Raw genomic sequence first — 17,629 nt, 5'->3', positions numbered from 1 at the left:
CAGAGTTTTAATTGCCACTTCATTACCTCCTATTTAAAACCGATTAAGATTACTGAGGGTGTGTGTGTGCGTGGAATGTGGGGATTGTCACCATTAAAGTGAAGTAAGAAATATCCTGGGGATTTGCTTTAAAGTGATTTGTATTACTAATTGATTGCTTCATTGTCTATGCTGTTGAAGCTGGTAGCTATCACTATCCTCACCTTCCCAGGGTCCCATAGTAACAATATCTGTAGTAATGGCTCTTCCTGGATCTGCGTCTAGCAAAAGCAGAGCTATACTACTGTATGTTAATCCAAACAAGATTTGACAAGAGGTCAGCGGTTTTATATTGACTTTTGTGTATTCGTGGAAGGCTTTTTAATCAAGAAACTGCACCTGGAAATGTGAGACATGAAACTTCCAGGTCTACCAAAATAGGATGCTGTCAACCCCAAAGTCAATTATCCGAACTAATTGGGACTGATACTAGATTTGTATGGATAATCGAACAAGTATCAATAACTATTGCTGTAGCTTGAATAATGCATAGAATAAAGTTAACAGACACAAGTACTTATTACACAAATACCTACTGATGATATATAGCTAGTAACCTATTCTATCTCATTAAGCACACAAAATTACAAAGCTTTACAAATCATTCAATTAATGCAATTCAGTAAAACACCTACAGTGAAGGTAATGAAATACTGTAATTAAACTTACCATATAACAAACTGAAAATTATAATTATAATGTCATTACAACTTTGACACATTACAGAACTTTAGGAAGCATTAAACTTCAAAAATTCAGTAAAATGTTTCTGTATTTTGATATTTGCTATTAAGGAATTGTAGTGACATGCAATTGAAATTAATAAAATAAAGGTTCTTAGCTGCTCAGTAACATCTCCAGCCCTTACTGACGAAGTAGAAGAAAAAAAAAAAAAAAAAAAAAAACAAGGCGACTGTTTTAATTTGCTAACTGAAACAATTTAAAGCACACAATGCTCCATCTTAGGTTTTGGTGGTCTGAATAATTCTGTAACTTTCATTTGTCTCAATCTGCTGGTCCTTTTTTTGGCAGCTAAATCTCGTAGCGGTTTTAGCAGCAAAGGCTGTGTGTGTAATACTCCACACGTAATTCATCACGTGATTACAGGTGCGTTCGGTTGATTAGCCAGTACGGTTGATCAGAGCTGCATAATTGAGTATCTATAGTATATACAATCAGAGATAAAGAGGGGGAACCAAATGAGAAACGGTGCAGTTTCAGTACTGTCGTGAATAGGCATTTTGCATAAATAAATATCACTACTTGTTTGGCACTCAACACACATGTCCAATCCTACTCTGTGTGGATCCACACTTTTAAAAAACAAAACTAAATTGTGTGAGTTATCTTCCTGTTTTTGGTTGAAATCCTTTTGGGGATAAATCCACGCACAGTAATTCAAATACAGGCAGTACAGAACATTTGAACAGTTTTTTTTTGTGTGTGTGTTTTTATACATATATATTTTTTCTATTTGGAACTGTGGCATTTGTTGTCCCGAGTTTCTGGCTGGAAAAATCTAGCTAGAGATTTGTGAACTTTGAGCTCAAACTTTCTCATTCCAGTGTCACTTGCGATAGTCACTATGCGAGTTGGTTATTTTCCATTGGCTAGCCACACTCTTATTATGCCATCTCACATCTTTCAATTACATTCTGCAAATAGGCTGCAATCAAGATATAGCACCTAACTTGAACATGAAAATTAAATCAAGTGTCTCATCAAGCACGGAATCAACGGCGTTTGAGTTTGTGTTTTTCTGGCTGTGAGCAGCATTATCCAGGGTGAGGAGTGGCAAAGCATTTTAATAGTGCTTCATTGCAAACAACATGCCAGGTCTAGTTTTTAGAGGGACTTGTCTTTTACTAGAAGCACTGCAGCTAAATGTTCTATTTTCTAGATTTTGTTCCACTGGTGTTTTTCAGTTAATTTGCTGGCCACATTGTTTTTATCCACTGGCTTTATCAAGGATACTGATCATTTTCACATTATACTCCATGTTCACAAACTACTGTATTCCATGGGATTAGCCATTACCCTTACATTAGTATCCTAGTTATCATTTTGCTTTACCAACTGAACACTGGCTTATAATCCAACCGATCAGTATTTGCAACAGTATCAAACAAACATTTTAAGAGTTTAAACTGAATCTGCTGTATTGGTGTAGAGTGGGTTTGAGAGGGACACAACTGGGAACCATCACGGGATGACAAGTTGTAATGAGACACTCTGGTCCTATAGATCTGCTGTATGAGTCGTTGACAGGTGGCGAGCTGGGAACTGATATACAGATAGAATGATAAGAAGCGCTCTGCTGAAGATTTAACTAGAGACTGGAAAAAAGCTACTTGTCTGCCATTGAAAAAGAATACGGTCCTGCTGTTGACTTGTAATGTGCAGGAATGTGTATTGCTCTTTCTCATGAAGCAGGAATGTTTTTAAAACTGAGCTCTAAGCGTCTTCAGAGTCTTTTATCTAAATACTTACTGCTATTTTTTTTTTTTTTTTCTACTGTGATATAATTGTATTGGTGATGCTAGCTGGGGATTTTGATTCATATTGTCTCATTCGCTGAATTATGTTCAGTTCCAGTCCTCTTCATCTATTAAATCGTATAAGTGGCATCCTGAGGGATTAGCTTGTGGTTCTTCAGTGGAACTTGATGAGAATTTACAATACCAGCACTGGGTGCAATTAAAATGTTTTCAGGATTCAGAACCTCGGGATTTTCTACTGAGAATTGTAGGAGAGAAAATATTTATCAGTTGAGCGCTCTCTGTTTCACATAAATATTGAAGATGAAAATTCTGTGCAATTCTCTAGTGCAATGTATTGCAGGGGAGTGCTTAATATCAATAATATAGCAGTACACCAGTTTGGAATGATACTGTATCTCATTTTATATCAGAAGCATGGGTGGAATAACGTGTTTTACCTGGACCAGTTTCAAACGTGTCTTTGCTTACATTCCAATCCAGTGGTGTGCTGCTGAAATTCGTGACGGAGCTGCGCTTTGGTACAATAGTTTAAACAATACTGGCCACCAATACGTGTTTTATAACTATTTTTAAAATGTAAAGTGACTGAGTCACAATCTATCTCTTTGGAAGTCCCTTGAGTTAGACCTTTAGGGTGCCCAGTTGCTCTGTGGAACTGGAGATATTACAAAATAAAAACAGCTGCAATTATTATTCTTGATGTATTATCTGTCTACTTTTAAGCAATGTGTTTTTTTGTTTTTTTTGAATAAATAATAATAATTAAAATAAATAATAAAATGTCAAAGGCGTCTCTAGTTCTAGACATATTTATCCAGCGATTTTAGAAGCATCATAAAATTCTAATTGCCTCACATCATCAGAGCGCATAAAATATCAATATTTCACTGAGAAATTTTATGTCACATTAGAGAGTGTTAAGCACAACAGTGCCCTCCTGGAAAAGCACTTTGATCATATCTGCTCTAATTATCATCATACACACGATGTAAAACATTTGACTCCACAGCACAATTTTTAGATGGTCCTTTGAGTATGTATTGACCCTGGCTTACCCCTTTGAATCCTTGCATGCCTGTGGGAGTGCTTTAGAGAGTCCTAGAACGCCCACCTGCTCCAGTATCTGTCTGTGTGTCTGTCAGCCAGCTCAGCACTGCTCCCAGCTCTGCACTGAAAAAAAAAAATATTACAGAAATCTAATATGGTACACACCCACAGGCATTCTAGGTTCTTAAAGGTTAAAGGGTTATAATTTAAAGTATTGGAACCATATTTAAATAGATTCTATAGCATACGAATAACCTATCTTTGTATTTTTTTGTTCACTTCTATTTTTGCGTGCTTAGTACTTTTGAGTGAAGAGAAATGCAGTTTGTTAGGTATTGCAGGTTTACACATTTAGAAAAGGCTATTTTGCAAACAAACCTGTTTCTGAGCTTTCAGGGAATGTACAGTATTTGTATTGCTAGAGCCGTCATCTGAAACATCAGGACTGGGGAAGTGCAGAATAATGGTCAGTGATGGGCACGTGATACAGGATATGGTACTTGACATAACCTTTATTTTGGTTTCTATTTAAAGACGAGTGAAAGAGCATGCCTCTCTGCTTGTATACACAGACTGGTATCCGATGCTGTGGCGGTGCTATAGTAGATTAGACATTTTTACATTTGTGCTAAATAGAAGGGCCCACCCACCACTAGGAAGTAAGAATGTGACATAGGAAAGCCTGCCGGATCTGCTGAACGAAGGCCAGCTGATTCCAGGTGCTTTTGGTTTGGTTTCAGTATTAAGCTCTGGAATCCCAGGTGAATGATGGGTCTATTGAAAGGTGAGCATGGCTGAATATCACTACCACTCACAGTACCACCCGTGTCAACCTCTTGGGACCAAAAGAGCTTGCAGATATTTAGTAAGTAAGTTTATTTATGTAGCGCCTTTTATACAACAGTATCTCAAAGCAGTTTACTAGTCATTAAAAAAATAAAAATAATAATAATAATAAAATGAATTAAAACAATAAAAAAATATGAACATGAAAAAATTATTGTAAAATAAATCAAAACACCAAAAAAACCCCAATATTATTAGAGAAATAGAGAGAACAATTAATATTTTGTATAAAATGCTAGATTAAAGTGAATTTTAAATCTTGATCTAAAAATATAGTGACTGCATCTCCTAATGTCAGATGATAGTTTATTCCATAATCTGGGAGCACTGTAACTAAACGCTCTTTCTCCTTTCTTTTGTCTTAGTCTTTGGGAGAGACGGAAGACCAGAATCAGCTGACCTTAAAGCACATCTAGGTACATATAGGGACAAAATCTCTTTTAGATAATCAGGTGCCGGGCCATTTAGTGTTTTGTATGTCAAAAATAGGATCTTATAATCAAGTCTATATCTCACTGGAAGCCAGTGTAGAGAAGCCAGCACAGGAGTTATGTGATCACTTTTTTTTTTTTTTTTTTTAAACTAAGCACCTACGCCGCTGCATTTTTAACAAGCTGTAACCGTGAAAAGGCATTGTCTGGTAATCCAGAAAAAAAAGCATTGCAGTGATCGAGTCTAGATGAGGCAAAAGCATGAATTCACTTAGAATCTGGCAATGAAAGACAAGGCTATTCTTGGCAATATTTCTAGATGAAAAAAAAAACATCAAAAACTTTGGTGACATTAAGGATGTGTGCCTCAAAACACAAATCAGAATCGAATAGGAGTCCCACATGTCTGGCCTCTGATTTTTGGTTTTGAATTTAAATTTACTCAACTCTGTTTTTTTAGAGAATTGGCAAATTCAGGTTGTTTGCTGAGAACTCAAAATCAAAACTTCTGTCTTATCTGAGTTTAGTTGCAAAAAATCGAGACATCCAGGTTTTTTTACATCTTTCAGTCACTTATTTAATAGACAATAGATAATTTTAATAGTCGGAGGTAACCCCCGGTTTCACAGACATGTCAAGCTGTGAAAATGTACGCTATGCTTATGAAATATCTCCCCCAGTGGTAGCGTGTATAAAGAAAATAATATGGGACCAAGAAGGGAGGTAATTGTAGAGAATCCTGATGCTGAATCTCACAAGGAAACAACACTCCATATTAGTAAGGTATGATTTAAACCTGTTTAATACAGTCCAGACAACTCTACCCATTTAAGGTGATAGATTAAAATGGTATGATCAACAGTAAATAAAACCGTCTAATAAAACCAAAATGGAAATATACCCAGAGTCTGCATTTACCAATAAGTCATTTACAACTCTAACCAGTGCAGTCTCTGTACAATGAGCAGGTCGAAAACCTGATTGGAACTTTTCAATTATTTTATTGTTATCAAGAAACATATTAAGTTGATTGGATACTACCTTCTCCAAGATCTTAGATCTTAAGGTAAGTTGGCGATAGGTCTAAAATTGCTCAAAACTGTAGGATCTAAATTCGATTTTTTGAGTAATAGCTTAACCACTGCAGTTTTAAAAGCAGTTGGTACTGTTCCAGTTGACAAGTATCTGTTAATAATTTCTGAAGCAAAGTCACACAGATATACCTTTGAGGATTTTTGTTGGAATTGGATCTAAAAAACAAGTGGAAGAGTTCATCTGCATCACTGACTTATTCAGATATAGGCCTTATATATAGACAGGTAAAAACTTCTCATTGAAACGTGTCTAAATTGTTACTAAGTGACATTATAGTACTACTAGATGTATAAGTCAGGCTTCACTACATTATAATGAAGTAAGCTGTTGGATGTTTGCGGATGGAAATGAATGCTATTAAATAATTTGTTTGCAATGGTGGTGCAGTATTATGAAGATTTAATTAGGTGAGACAGAAGAACAAAGGAAAAAGCCTCTGTTGCTTTATTTATTTTCTTAAAAAAATTAGTTTATCATTTTAATCTTTGATAACTGGGACCGGAATCGTTAATCTGTCTAACGAGAGCATTTAGACGGACGGTGTTTCTTATTGGCATTAACTTTGCCGAAACCTTTAGTTCAATGCAGTGTTAATATATCGTCATGTAGTTTTAAATTACAGATTATATTTAGTGTAAACTGCAATTAAGGTGTCTCCTGTGTTGTTCTAAAAACAAAGCTGTTGATTTTGTGCTGTTTTGGAATGTAGGCTGCGTTACTTATCTCAGTAATGAATCAAAAGCCTTTTTTCCCTCCACTAAATGAATTTGGCTTTAGTGTCACAAATTGGTGACGGTTTGCCTATTGGAAAAATTCTACTCCCAAGATGGCACAGAATAGTGGCTAAAGACTGTAGCTTAAGAAAGAAGGGAAGCTCACGCATGTGTTGTGGTTGAGATTAGTAAACTATCTATCCTTTAATCTTGCATTGATAATGTCAAAATCCCTTGAGGAATTCTGAACCAAAGCTGTATATATAATGGTTTGCAGCAGCTACTGTAGGCTTGTGCTTGTGAACCATGCTGAGCTTAAAAAAAAAAAAAAAAACATAAATAATAATAATAATTCGTTTCAGTGATGTGTGAAACAGAAACAAGACAATACCTCGAATGAAGCGTGGGTAGGAGAATAATACATTTAACCTTTTAAAATACTAAAATCTATAAAAAAAAAAAAAAAAAAAAGTGTGGTCCTTAAGTAATTAAATTTGGTACCTATTACGTTTATTATTTGTTTCCACTATTTGTAGTACATTAAAGGACTCTTTGTTTTCCATTTTTTAGTTACTTAGCAACCACTTCAAATGGTTTACATACACTGAGCGGTGTAAACAAGCCGCATTGCAGGACGCTTGAGGTAGTTTTCAAATATGTATTATTCTTTTTCAAAGTCATGATTATCACTGCTTTCTTAAAGCTGTTGATTTTTTTTTTTATATATATATATATATCTAAATAAAACATGTACGAGTCCCAGTATCTTCAGCATTCCATTCCATTTCTTTTTTTTAAATGTATAAAAATCAATAAATGTTTTTGAAGTAGCTGTACATCTTTCGACTCGTAATCCCCAGTGATGGAGATACACTATTGCTTTGCTTTTTAATTTTGTGGCAGCTGAATGTGTCTGTGCTGAAGTTACTGAATGTCAAATGTCTTGCATTAATACATTACTCATGAACTAACAAATGCCTGTCAGACCAGGTAGAGAGAATTTTGCAACCCTTGGTAGTGATATGTTTGCCAAGAGTTTATTTTATACTCCCCACTGTTTTAATCATGAATATATCATTAATGGCCTAATTGTATGGAATTAAGATCTATCGAAGTAAATCTGTGGATGGCCTGTGCTTATTCTGGTGTCATTAATAGTGAGGCCTGTCTGCTGTGCTGAATGTCCTATTGGTTATCAGTTGGCAGGCAGCTTTGAGAAAGATTGAAGTAAGAAAACTGAGTGCTGCGGGGGGGAGGGGGATCAAATCAATCGCTAAGTTTAACCTTTGAAGAAATTGGAGACTGGCTCCGTCAATTTGGTTTTTGGCTCACATCTAATATGAAACAGTAACTGCTAAAGTTACATTATCTTTGTGAATGTGGGTAGGACTATGTTAGGCTGAAAGTTAAAACATAAGACACTAAGACTGTCCTAAATCCACAGGTTTGACAAGGTGTTGATTTGACAAATTATAGAGTCTGCCTGGTTTCGGACTTGCGTGTGTTTGGAATGTGAAATCAGTACAACATTTCAAAGTCACCTTCGACAAGGCGCACTATTTTCTATTTTTGGCTGACAACTTGTGTTCGGCTATGGTTGTTAAAATAAAACATTGTTGGGTATGTGCGGAATGAGAAATTAACCACCTTAGTTCAACATTTGAAAGTGACATTTATCAAGTTGTGCAATGTTGTTATTGTTGTTTGTTATAAATATAAAATGTACCCTAGTAAGAGGAATTGCTAACCAATAGCTTTGTTTAACATTGTTACTAGTCCCCATTTTATTATGCTTAGAACCTTTTGGCTCTTTGCTTGTTAAAACCACGTACTGCACCTGTCTATAGTATACAGTAAGTAGTAATGACACAGTGGATTCTTTTTATTGATAAAAAAAGTGTCAGAGCTTAATACCGTCAGCCTAAAATTAGTAAACCTGATTTTTATTGTGTATTTTATATTCTGCTGAAAAAAGGGCTAAAGAGTGGTGGTATTTAGATCCACCGCTGTTCAGCTCATTGAAATAGGCCCTAGTGGCTCAAAACTCTGCCAGTAGAATCACTGTTTAATGATTTTGGCACCTCAGCCTATATTGACTTGGCATCTCGGCCCATTGAGTTGAATGGAAAGGCAATGGCTGGACACAAAGCGCAAACAATATGTTTCAAAGATGAATGTCTTACTATTCAACTAAAGAGCAAGTTCTGTAGTTGAGAGGTAAGCATGTGTCTTATGCTGATGCCCCAGGGCACTGGAACTAGGGGTGCGGAAGCACCCCCTGGCTTTCCATGGCTTCCATCATATACAGGTGTTACAGTTTTGTTCAATGGCTTTCAGCACCCCCACTTTAAAAATTGTTCTAGTGCCACTGCTGATGCCAGTATTATTAACTCATCAGAAGCTAGGAGGGGATTCATTCCAGGTGATTAGACCCCACCTTACGTATTTGTTAGTGACACAGCCACTCCCCGCTGTCATCGTCATTGTGTGCCATTCACATCACTGCACTGGAAATGCTTTTGTTAGTTAAATCATTGATGAAACAAGAGAGTCGCAACTGTCGCTTTTTATTACTCGTGGTACAAAGAAGAGTTTTATCAGTCAAACACACACAGTGCATCAGCCTTCCAAGAAGCAGGATTTGATATCATGTCTGCTGATTTGGTTTATTGATGAGGGAAAAAGACAATATATTCTGATCACCAGGCTATGGAATCCAGGTCAGGCAACAAAAGAAATAGACCTGCTCACCCTTGTTCCTTTTGTAGGTGTCAGTAGCTTAATATTACAAAAGTTCATCTGGGTTACAGGTACAGTAGCAATTGTACTTCCTTATTTATCATTGCTAAAGTAATTTACACAGCAGGTAGGTATAAATCTGATTGTGTGTGTGTGTGTGGGGGAAGCTTGCACTGATAGAAATGCTAATTTTCTTCTTTTGTTTTATTTAATTAATCAAAATAACTATATTAAATGGTTAACTAGACGGGTACATTTGCGTTTCCCGTCCTCATTGTGAATATTAAACGTGCATCTTATAGATGCAACATCTGAAATACAGACAAACAAAGACTTCAAGCACGAGCCCTCATGCTGCTTTGAGTTTAACAAAACGCCATTTATAACCTCCCAGTTCTCCTTATCCTTTAGATTTTATTTCAAAAGTTGTTTTTTTTTTCCTCCCTGTGTGCAGTCAATATGATATTCCGAGCAAATGTGCTTTATATGTTTGGGTATATTATGTAACAAATTATCCCTTTTAAGATCTCCTGTGGAAAATAGCAAAATTGGATTTGAGATGTAAAATGCAAATGAGGAAACTCTGAGATGTAATGCAATTATTGAATAATTGCATGGCAATTATTACTAATTGGGCAAACTGTATGGGATAAAAAACATTAAGTGGTAGCAAGTCTTAGTGGGTTGTACACAGGCAGCATATATTGAAGTAAGTGGCTACTTCATTGCTAATACCAGGGAAAAGGGAACAAATAAAAGATGGAATTGAAGTGGAGAGGTTGAGCTACTCAAAAAGCAAAACACATTTGTGTTTACAACTGGGGATACCAATAGTGCAACAGACTTCAAGCATGTTTTAAAGTAATATGGTAAATCTAACCTTACAATTGCAGATGTTTACTGAAAGATCCCCTTGTGACATAGTGTTTCTTGACCAATGATAGTAACACATGTTTTAAGTCCTGAATTCAAGTTGGTTCAAAACTTTTATAAATAATTAGATAAATACAAAGTTTTTGCTCCGTTTTCCAACTGATTCTACGGTTTGGAAATATGATACAGAATAGGGAACATCAATGGATATATAATTATTTATTGAACAGACACATCAATATATATTTAAGTAACTGTGTGTGTGTGTGTGTGTGTGTGTGTGTGTGTGTGTATATATATATATATATATATATATATATATATATATATATATATATATATACACATATATATAAATTGTAACTTCAGATGTGTCAAAAAATTGATCTTTCTGATGCACACCTATAATCACACATGCAAAGCAATAATTCCCAGATGTTATGTACGTAAAATGATATCAGCTATTAAAAATGCATTACCGGCACCAAAAACAAAAGCAATTCTAATGTCAGGTCACAGAATACACAATCAGATTCAGTACGACCTCACTTCAGTGTTAATTGGGAGCAGAGCGCTTGAATTTAATATGCAATTTTAAAGTCTGCACTACAGTAAATGTATACATACACAGTGCACAATTATTTACATTATTTCTGGACAGAAGTGATTTCCAAAAGGCGCTCTGTTCAAAGAATTAGAGAAGAGCCACTGAACACTCAAAGAGATAATTAATGACCTAGATATAAGTGTTTGTGGCAGAATAATAACAAAACAGACAGAGAGGCCTTAGTTAGGATGAGGTTAGCATTCACAAGGCAGATACAAATTCCTCTGTTCCCTGTCACAATGCTGGACATGTGGGGGTAGAGAGAACTCCATAGAGTGCTCGCTGCTTTCTGACCAATCACTTGTTGGCAGCTGAGCAAAGCTAGATTTGCCCAGTCAGGCGTGGGATGCCAAAGCTGGTATTGAATCCCCTCTAAATGTGACCATTCACAGCTCACATCTCCTAACTGTTCTATGTATAGGAGTGCCTTGCAGATGAGGGTGATTATCAGCACTGCAGAATATGTCTTTGCGTTGGTGAAATTAAAAAAAAAAAAAAAAAAAATAGTGTCAAGGTGAAGAAATTGTACTGTATGCGCAAGGGTGTGTCCACTGAGAAAAGCTTCAATACTGTGACTGCTTTATAGTGAAGGAAAAACTCTTTTGAGGACGGCTGCTGGTACAGTAAATGCACACTCTGAAAATGGCCCTTCTCACTTGCACTATTTGTGGCTTGTGGCTTTGCTTTTCATGGTAACGTTGTAGATTTGTTTTGAGAGTGCTGTGCCTGAGAGGGAACTGATAAGCTCCATGGCATTTCACTCTCTTAACGAGCGTGGAGTAGGAGTAACACCTTGACAGATACAGTAATGTGAATGAATTTCCAACCAGAGTGCTATGGGCAGTATCGGACTGAAATGTTAAAGGAAAACACACGGGAAGATTGTATTTCCCTGGACGCTGCTTCTGTTTCGCTGACAAGTTCAGAGAAAACAAGTCATTGAGTCTGAAGGGAAGAGGTTTCTTGCTATGGGGAGACAGGTAAATGGTGGACCTGCTCTTTAAACCTAGGAAGTGTTGTGGTTGCTAGGCTTTTAGGATTAGGATTTCAATGGGAAATCTAGAACTCAGTTAATGTATTTTTAAGGTAACATATACAGTAGAAGCAAGCAAGACCTTGTGCTGGTATTGTACACTGTATGTATAGAAGAATATTGTAGTTTGTTATTTATAGTGAAGCCAGACTTAAAGTATAATAAACCTTGGTGATTGTAATGATATACTTTAACATTGTTAATCACTAGACTGTGTATAGTAAACATCCGGCTGTATATTGGAAACTGGATATGAATTATATACGTTCTGTTTACTGTATGTTGGTTTATGTAGTTATTAGTATCATTTGTTGTAATCTATTTGGCAGATATTATCCACTTTAGGATATCCAGGACAAATGTTATTGACTTCACCGCTCACAAACAATCTTTGCAACGGGATATTACTTTACAGTAGACTTTCCATTGTTTAACAAGCAAGTAATGCTGCTTAAATCATAGTGACAAGCACTTTAAACTGATCTGGCTGAAAGATGAGACAGTATTGTATAAATGTCAGCCCAGGCAGAACCTTTGAGTAGGAATGAGTACATTTTAAAAACAGGTGTCTGTCGGGTTTATGGTTCAGTAGCCTGGGATTTTTTCCATAGTATATTGTATGTGATGTGAGCTGTAATAATATTTAGAAATATCTGCTTAAGATGCTGTTTTATATAATACTAATTCAAATGCAGGCACCACTAGCAAATAAAATAGCTGGGTTCTGTTCCTAAATTGTTTTTTGTAATTTGATTAACTTGTTTCTATTGGTTGTGCTCATTTGTATTTGTACGTGTTTTTACAGTATGGCACCTTTTTGACCAGGTCTCCCTTGAAAAAGATAATTTAACCTCCAAGGAACTTTCCTGAATAAATAAATTATTCAAATAAAAATACAAAATTAATTTTGCTTCATTTCACCCATGCCCTGAAACAATTCAAAGAAGAAAATAATTTTGTCTTAGAAAAAAATTACAACTCAATTGACAGTGATCACACACACAATATTTGACAAGCGGCTTTCATTTAAATGTAACGGTGAAAATAGAAACGATCTTTAGACCCGCAGAGTACTAAACAGGTATTGTGAAATATTCTGTATTTAAACTGCTGTTGCCAATGCCAGAGACTACTGTTTTAGATTAGAGTTAGTGTAAACAGACTCCTAAACTAAAATGCAGAAGTTGCTTTTTCTAAAAGCATCTCCCCAATGGATTAGTACAGATTTAGGCTGGGGGCTGCATAGTACTTCTTGAGCACTGAAGGATTTGTGAGCAGGTTAGTAGAAACCGTTTGATTACCAGACCTTTTGGCCTTATTTAATTGATTTAAATACTGCCACCATATCATTAAAAAGGGGGCTATTGTGTACCAAGGTCACAAAAACCAACAGCATCTTTTTGTGAATTTTTTCTAATGTTAGGTCAGTGTCCTGTTTCAGGGATTTCATCGATGGGTGATATTGAGATCAACCACTCTTTGGATCCTGAATAGGACCCAGTAATTTAAGAGCCTTAGTTTTGTGACTAAGTGAAAGAATCTAGTTTTACCTCTGTAGAATGTTGGTATTTATTGCAGTCTTAAATGTATTAGATGATTTGACATACCCTTTATTAAGCACATTGTTAGTTTTATGTCTGCATAATTTATTTATTTTTTTAATTGTTTTTCGTTGTGCTTCTCTGAGAAAGTAAAGCTTGCAGATAAGATTATTAACGTATATCAAGAGACAGTATAGTTCAGATCACAGAATACCAGACTGTGTGGAGGCTTCAACCTAGAGGTGGCTTGTTAGTAAAATAACTACTTTCAAGGAATGGAAGCAAATTGAATGGTGCAAAGTCTGTTTTTTATGTAGTAGATTGCACAGGATGATGAACTACTCTAGAAAAGAATTCAGTAAGCAGTCACTATAAAGCAATCATTATTTAATATAAAATTGAACATCATTGTCGTACCCCACTTCTTTAAAATATCTAAAGGTGTAATGGAAAAAATGAATTTCTCAAATAAAGCTGTCAGAATTGTTTTGTAGTTGCCCATCACATCCTGCCAGAAATTGGTGTGATGTATTCAGGTTGTATTGATGCCAGCTGAGTGAATATAGATTGCATTTACAATAGCAGAACATGCAGTTCAGTAAAAAGTGTTCTGTTGTAGTGCGCATCGCCATGTGTTTATCTGCTTGTAACTGTATAGCTTACGTCGTGTTGGTGTAGCCTTTAACCGATGCCTGCCTTCTATAAACTGCTCAGGAATGCAAATTGATCACAAAGTGAGTTCATCTTTTTTTTTTTTTTTTTTTTTGACATTTGATGTCAGCTGCTTTGGGAGTCCCATCAGGGACTGCGAGACTAATTGTGGAATCTAATGGATCACCAATCTGAAACAGCTGGCTTCCAGGGCTGCATTTCCTCTGCAGTCTGGTATTTGAACAGGTCCATTACAAAGCAGACCAGATGAGAGAATGCTGTGCATCCTAATCTGGAATAGAATGTAATGTAACAGTGTGGGGGAGGCAGTGTGGTCCAGTGGTTGTAAGCCAGGGTTTGTAAACAAAAGGTCACCGGTTCAAATCCCACCTCTGCCACACACCAACTGTGACCCTGATCAAGTCACTTAACCTCCTTGTGCTTCATCCTGCGGATAAGATGTTAAATCAATGTCCTATTGTAAGTGACTGCATATAATGCACAGTTCACAGCCTAACTCTATAAAGTGTTTTGTGATGGTGGTCCACTATGAAAGGCACTATCTAAAAATAATCTATTTTTAAATTCAGCTTTTCTCACTTAATGTAACAAGCCCATTAAAATTGTAAGGGTTAAAACCTTTAAACTGTAAACTAAAATAAACCTAAATTGCGTAGTATTTTACTAAACATTGAGCATCTTGCATTGACTTTTACAATATTTTTTTGTTTTTTACTTTAATCAAAATAGTATCTTGATGCATTGCAAATCAATAAAATTTAATTCTGTATCTGAAAATAGATGTAAAATATTGAAGTACAGTGTACATCTTAATATCACTAAATACTACAATAAATCAGGTCTGCTTTTACATTGAAAATGTGTTGAAACGACAAATGACTGCTTAAACAAAGGCTTGATATTTTTTATTTAATAAATGTAGAATTATAGCCTAATAAAAACCCATGGTCTCTATGAAGAATGTATTTGAAGAAACTCTGTTTATCTTATATATATAAAAAAAAATATATAGTTTTCTATTTTTGACTGAAATCCATACTGTAATCTCAACTGCCTTCTACAGTAAACTGAAGCAAAAATAATTGCTCTTATGTTTTGTGTTAGAATTTAATGTGAAGCATCATTTTCTGACACATCACTGTTTTTATGTAGGTATTTGTTTGTGAGAGAGGAATATTGTCAGTTTGTGAAGGATAAAACCAATACTTGCTTTCGATCCAGCTAGATGGATGTTGTTCAGAGCCATATGGCTCGCTATCATAACCAATGAATTCATAATGTCTCTCGAGGATTTATGTTTTTTAAAGCCTGTAGCATCTAGGATTTTATTTGATCCAGTCAAAACAAAATGCTAGAAATGTACACGCAGTTTGAATGTTAAGGCATGGAGTAAGTCAATCACTGATGCGATGGAAGGATGGAGGTATGGAAGACAGTGTCTTTTATGAAAGATTTACTAATAGGGGTATTAGAGTCTGGTTTAAATTCTTTAAGTGTTTAAACTTTAAGATTCAACACAGGTGTGTTTTTTAACTTACAGCACAGGAGTGTTTTATGTTTATAACAATCAAGTCATGAGAGTACCGTTTTCTATTTTTTATGATATGCTACAACATTCAAGTAGTGGAGACTGCTGTATAGGTTTTGAGTAAATATTGCACAAATCCCACTGTGTAAACTATTCACATCCCATTGTGCTCAACTTTTACCTCATGAAGTAGGCTAACCTGTGAGAATTCTTCCCTTGTGGTGTTTACTACTGTAGTTCTAAAGAATGGCGTGTCTATAATTAATACAATTATTAAAAAATAAAGGAGTAATGTAGTGTATAGGGAATGTTGGCAGTACTGTAGTACAGCTACTGTGGGTATTTTTTGAATGTCTAATGTGTAGAATTCCTTTCTTGTGATAGCTCTCCATTTGGTAGTCAATTAGGAAGGAAAACCCTTTTTTTTTTGCTTTATAAACAGTAGTAGGTTGATATTTTCGTGTTTTGTAGTTTCCATTTTGTATTGGGAGTAGGTGGATAATAAAGCTTGGAACAAATACTATATTTTTTGGTAAACAATTTCTAGGAATTGTATCCCAGAACTGCTTGTGCTAATAAATAAGCAATACCTTTCCAGCAGAACTCTGCTTACAGCAGGAGAGAGGGAAGTAGCGTTTTTGGTGGTTACATTACGAGAAACTACCCTCCTGAAATGGCATGTGCATATGCCAGTGAAAAATAAACCTATGTGGTAAACCACTAAATATTTCATAGCCAAAGTGAGAGAGAGAGAGAGAGAGAGAGAGAGAGAGAGAGAGAGAGAGAGATTCATTTTAGACATCCTGATAAAACCTAGCCTTTGGGTGTTGTGGGTCGAGACCTTGTGTTTGGAAACTTTGATACATAGACTTGCTAATGGTTTGGATCACAACCGATGCTATCTATAACCTACCAGTATAACCTTTCAGAAAACATATTTTTTTGGACCTGTACCTCGGTAAACACTAATTGCATACTGTGGGTAAATGTCAAACTTCTTTATATGGTAAAATAATGGGAGTGTGACATTCATGGCAAAGGGTCAGGGTTCAAAAGGTTTCTTCAGCATTACCTTGTAGTTTTGTTAATAGGATTTCTTTGAAATCCTAGAAGGACACACCTTTCGCTGTGTTGCTACAGGTGAAATATTCAAATAGTGACTGGTTGTACCCTTGGAGGTTATGGCCAAATTCTATTTTTTGTGTCACTCTCTTACACTTGATTACAACTGTGTGTGTGTGTGTGTGTGTGTGGCTGGAGGCATTGAGATGCCTTGTAGATATGACATTGTAAATGCAATGTCATATATATATATATATATATATATATATATATATATATATATATATATATATATATATATATATATATATGTGTGTGTGTGTGTGTGTGTGTGTATATATATGTGTGTGTGTGTATATATATATATATATATATGTGTATATATATATATATATATATATATATATATATATTTCAATTCAATAAAAAAAACTACAAGAAAACAAATATGATGTATAAAACAATGTGATACAATTATTTGATCAAACTTAAATGTTATTAATTGAGCACCAGTGAAACATTAATAATGCCTCATTATAGGGACAGTGCATGGTATTCCAATTCTGAAAGGTCTGCAGGCTTCATAGGTGCACCATAGATGAGGTGTCAGTTTGAGTGACACCTTTGTGAGTATTTGAGCCGATTGCATACTGTACTTGTGATCTCAGCAGACCTTTTAAAATCTGCTCTCCCAGGCTTTATTTCTTGTCAGTTGGCAGTTTTTGCAGTCTTAATGGATTGTGAATCTACCTATAAACTATGGAGTCGAGATTAATTGTGATAAGCACAGCAAGCACTTTCTTGTTGGCGCACAAGGAATGCTGGGTAAATTTTATATTTTACTGCAGCTGAAACTCACTGTCCGGAGATGGTTCAGAATAGGAATTTTTAATCAAGGATAT

General features: G+C 35.5%; 1 protein-coding gene across 18 annotated transcripts in view; it reads left to right on the top strand.

Annotated features, from left to right (window-relative positions):
* The window catches only part of LOC121329758 (pleckstrin homology domain-containing family A member 7-like), a 117,211-nt gene that overhangs the window by 44,962 nt on the left and 54,620 nt on the right, over positions 1-17,629 (top strand). Inside the window, exon 1 of one of the 18 annotated variants that reach the window (XM_041275530.1) lies at positions 4,705-4,849. The exons of 16 other annotated variants lie outside the window; for them this stretch is intronic. The gene's annotated coding sequence lies outside the window, so the exon portion shown is untranslated. Of the gene's footprint in view, positions 1-4,704; positions 4,850-11,578; positions 11,872-17,629 lie in introns of those variants that run through there. One more of the 18 variants, XM_041275528.1, reaches the window with a different exon arrangement.

This window comes from Polyodon spathula, chromosome 17, assembly GCF_017654505.1.
Source record: "Polyodon spathula isolate WHYD16114869_AA chromosome 17, ASM1765450v1, whole genome shotgun sequence".
Taxonomy (NCBI): Eukaryota; Metazoa; Chordata; class Actinopteri; order Acipenseriformes; family Polyodontidae; genus Polyodon; species Polyodon spathula.
Note: the sequence above shows the minus strand (reverse complement) of the source record. Positions and strands in the feature narration are given on the sequence as shown.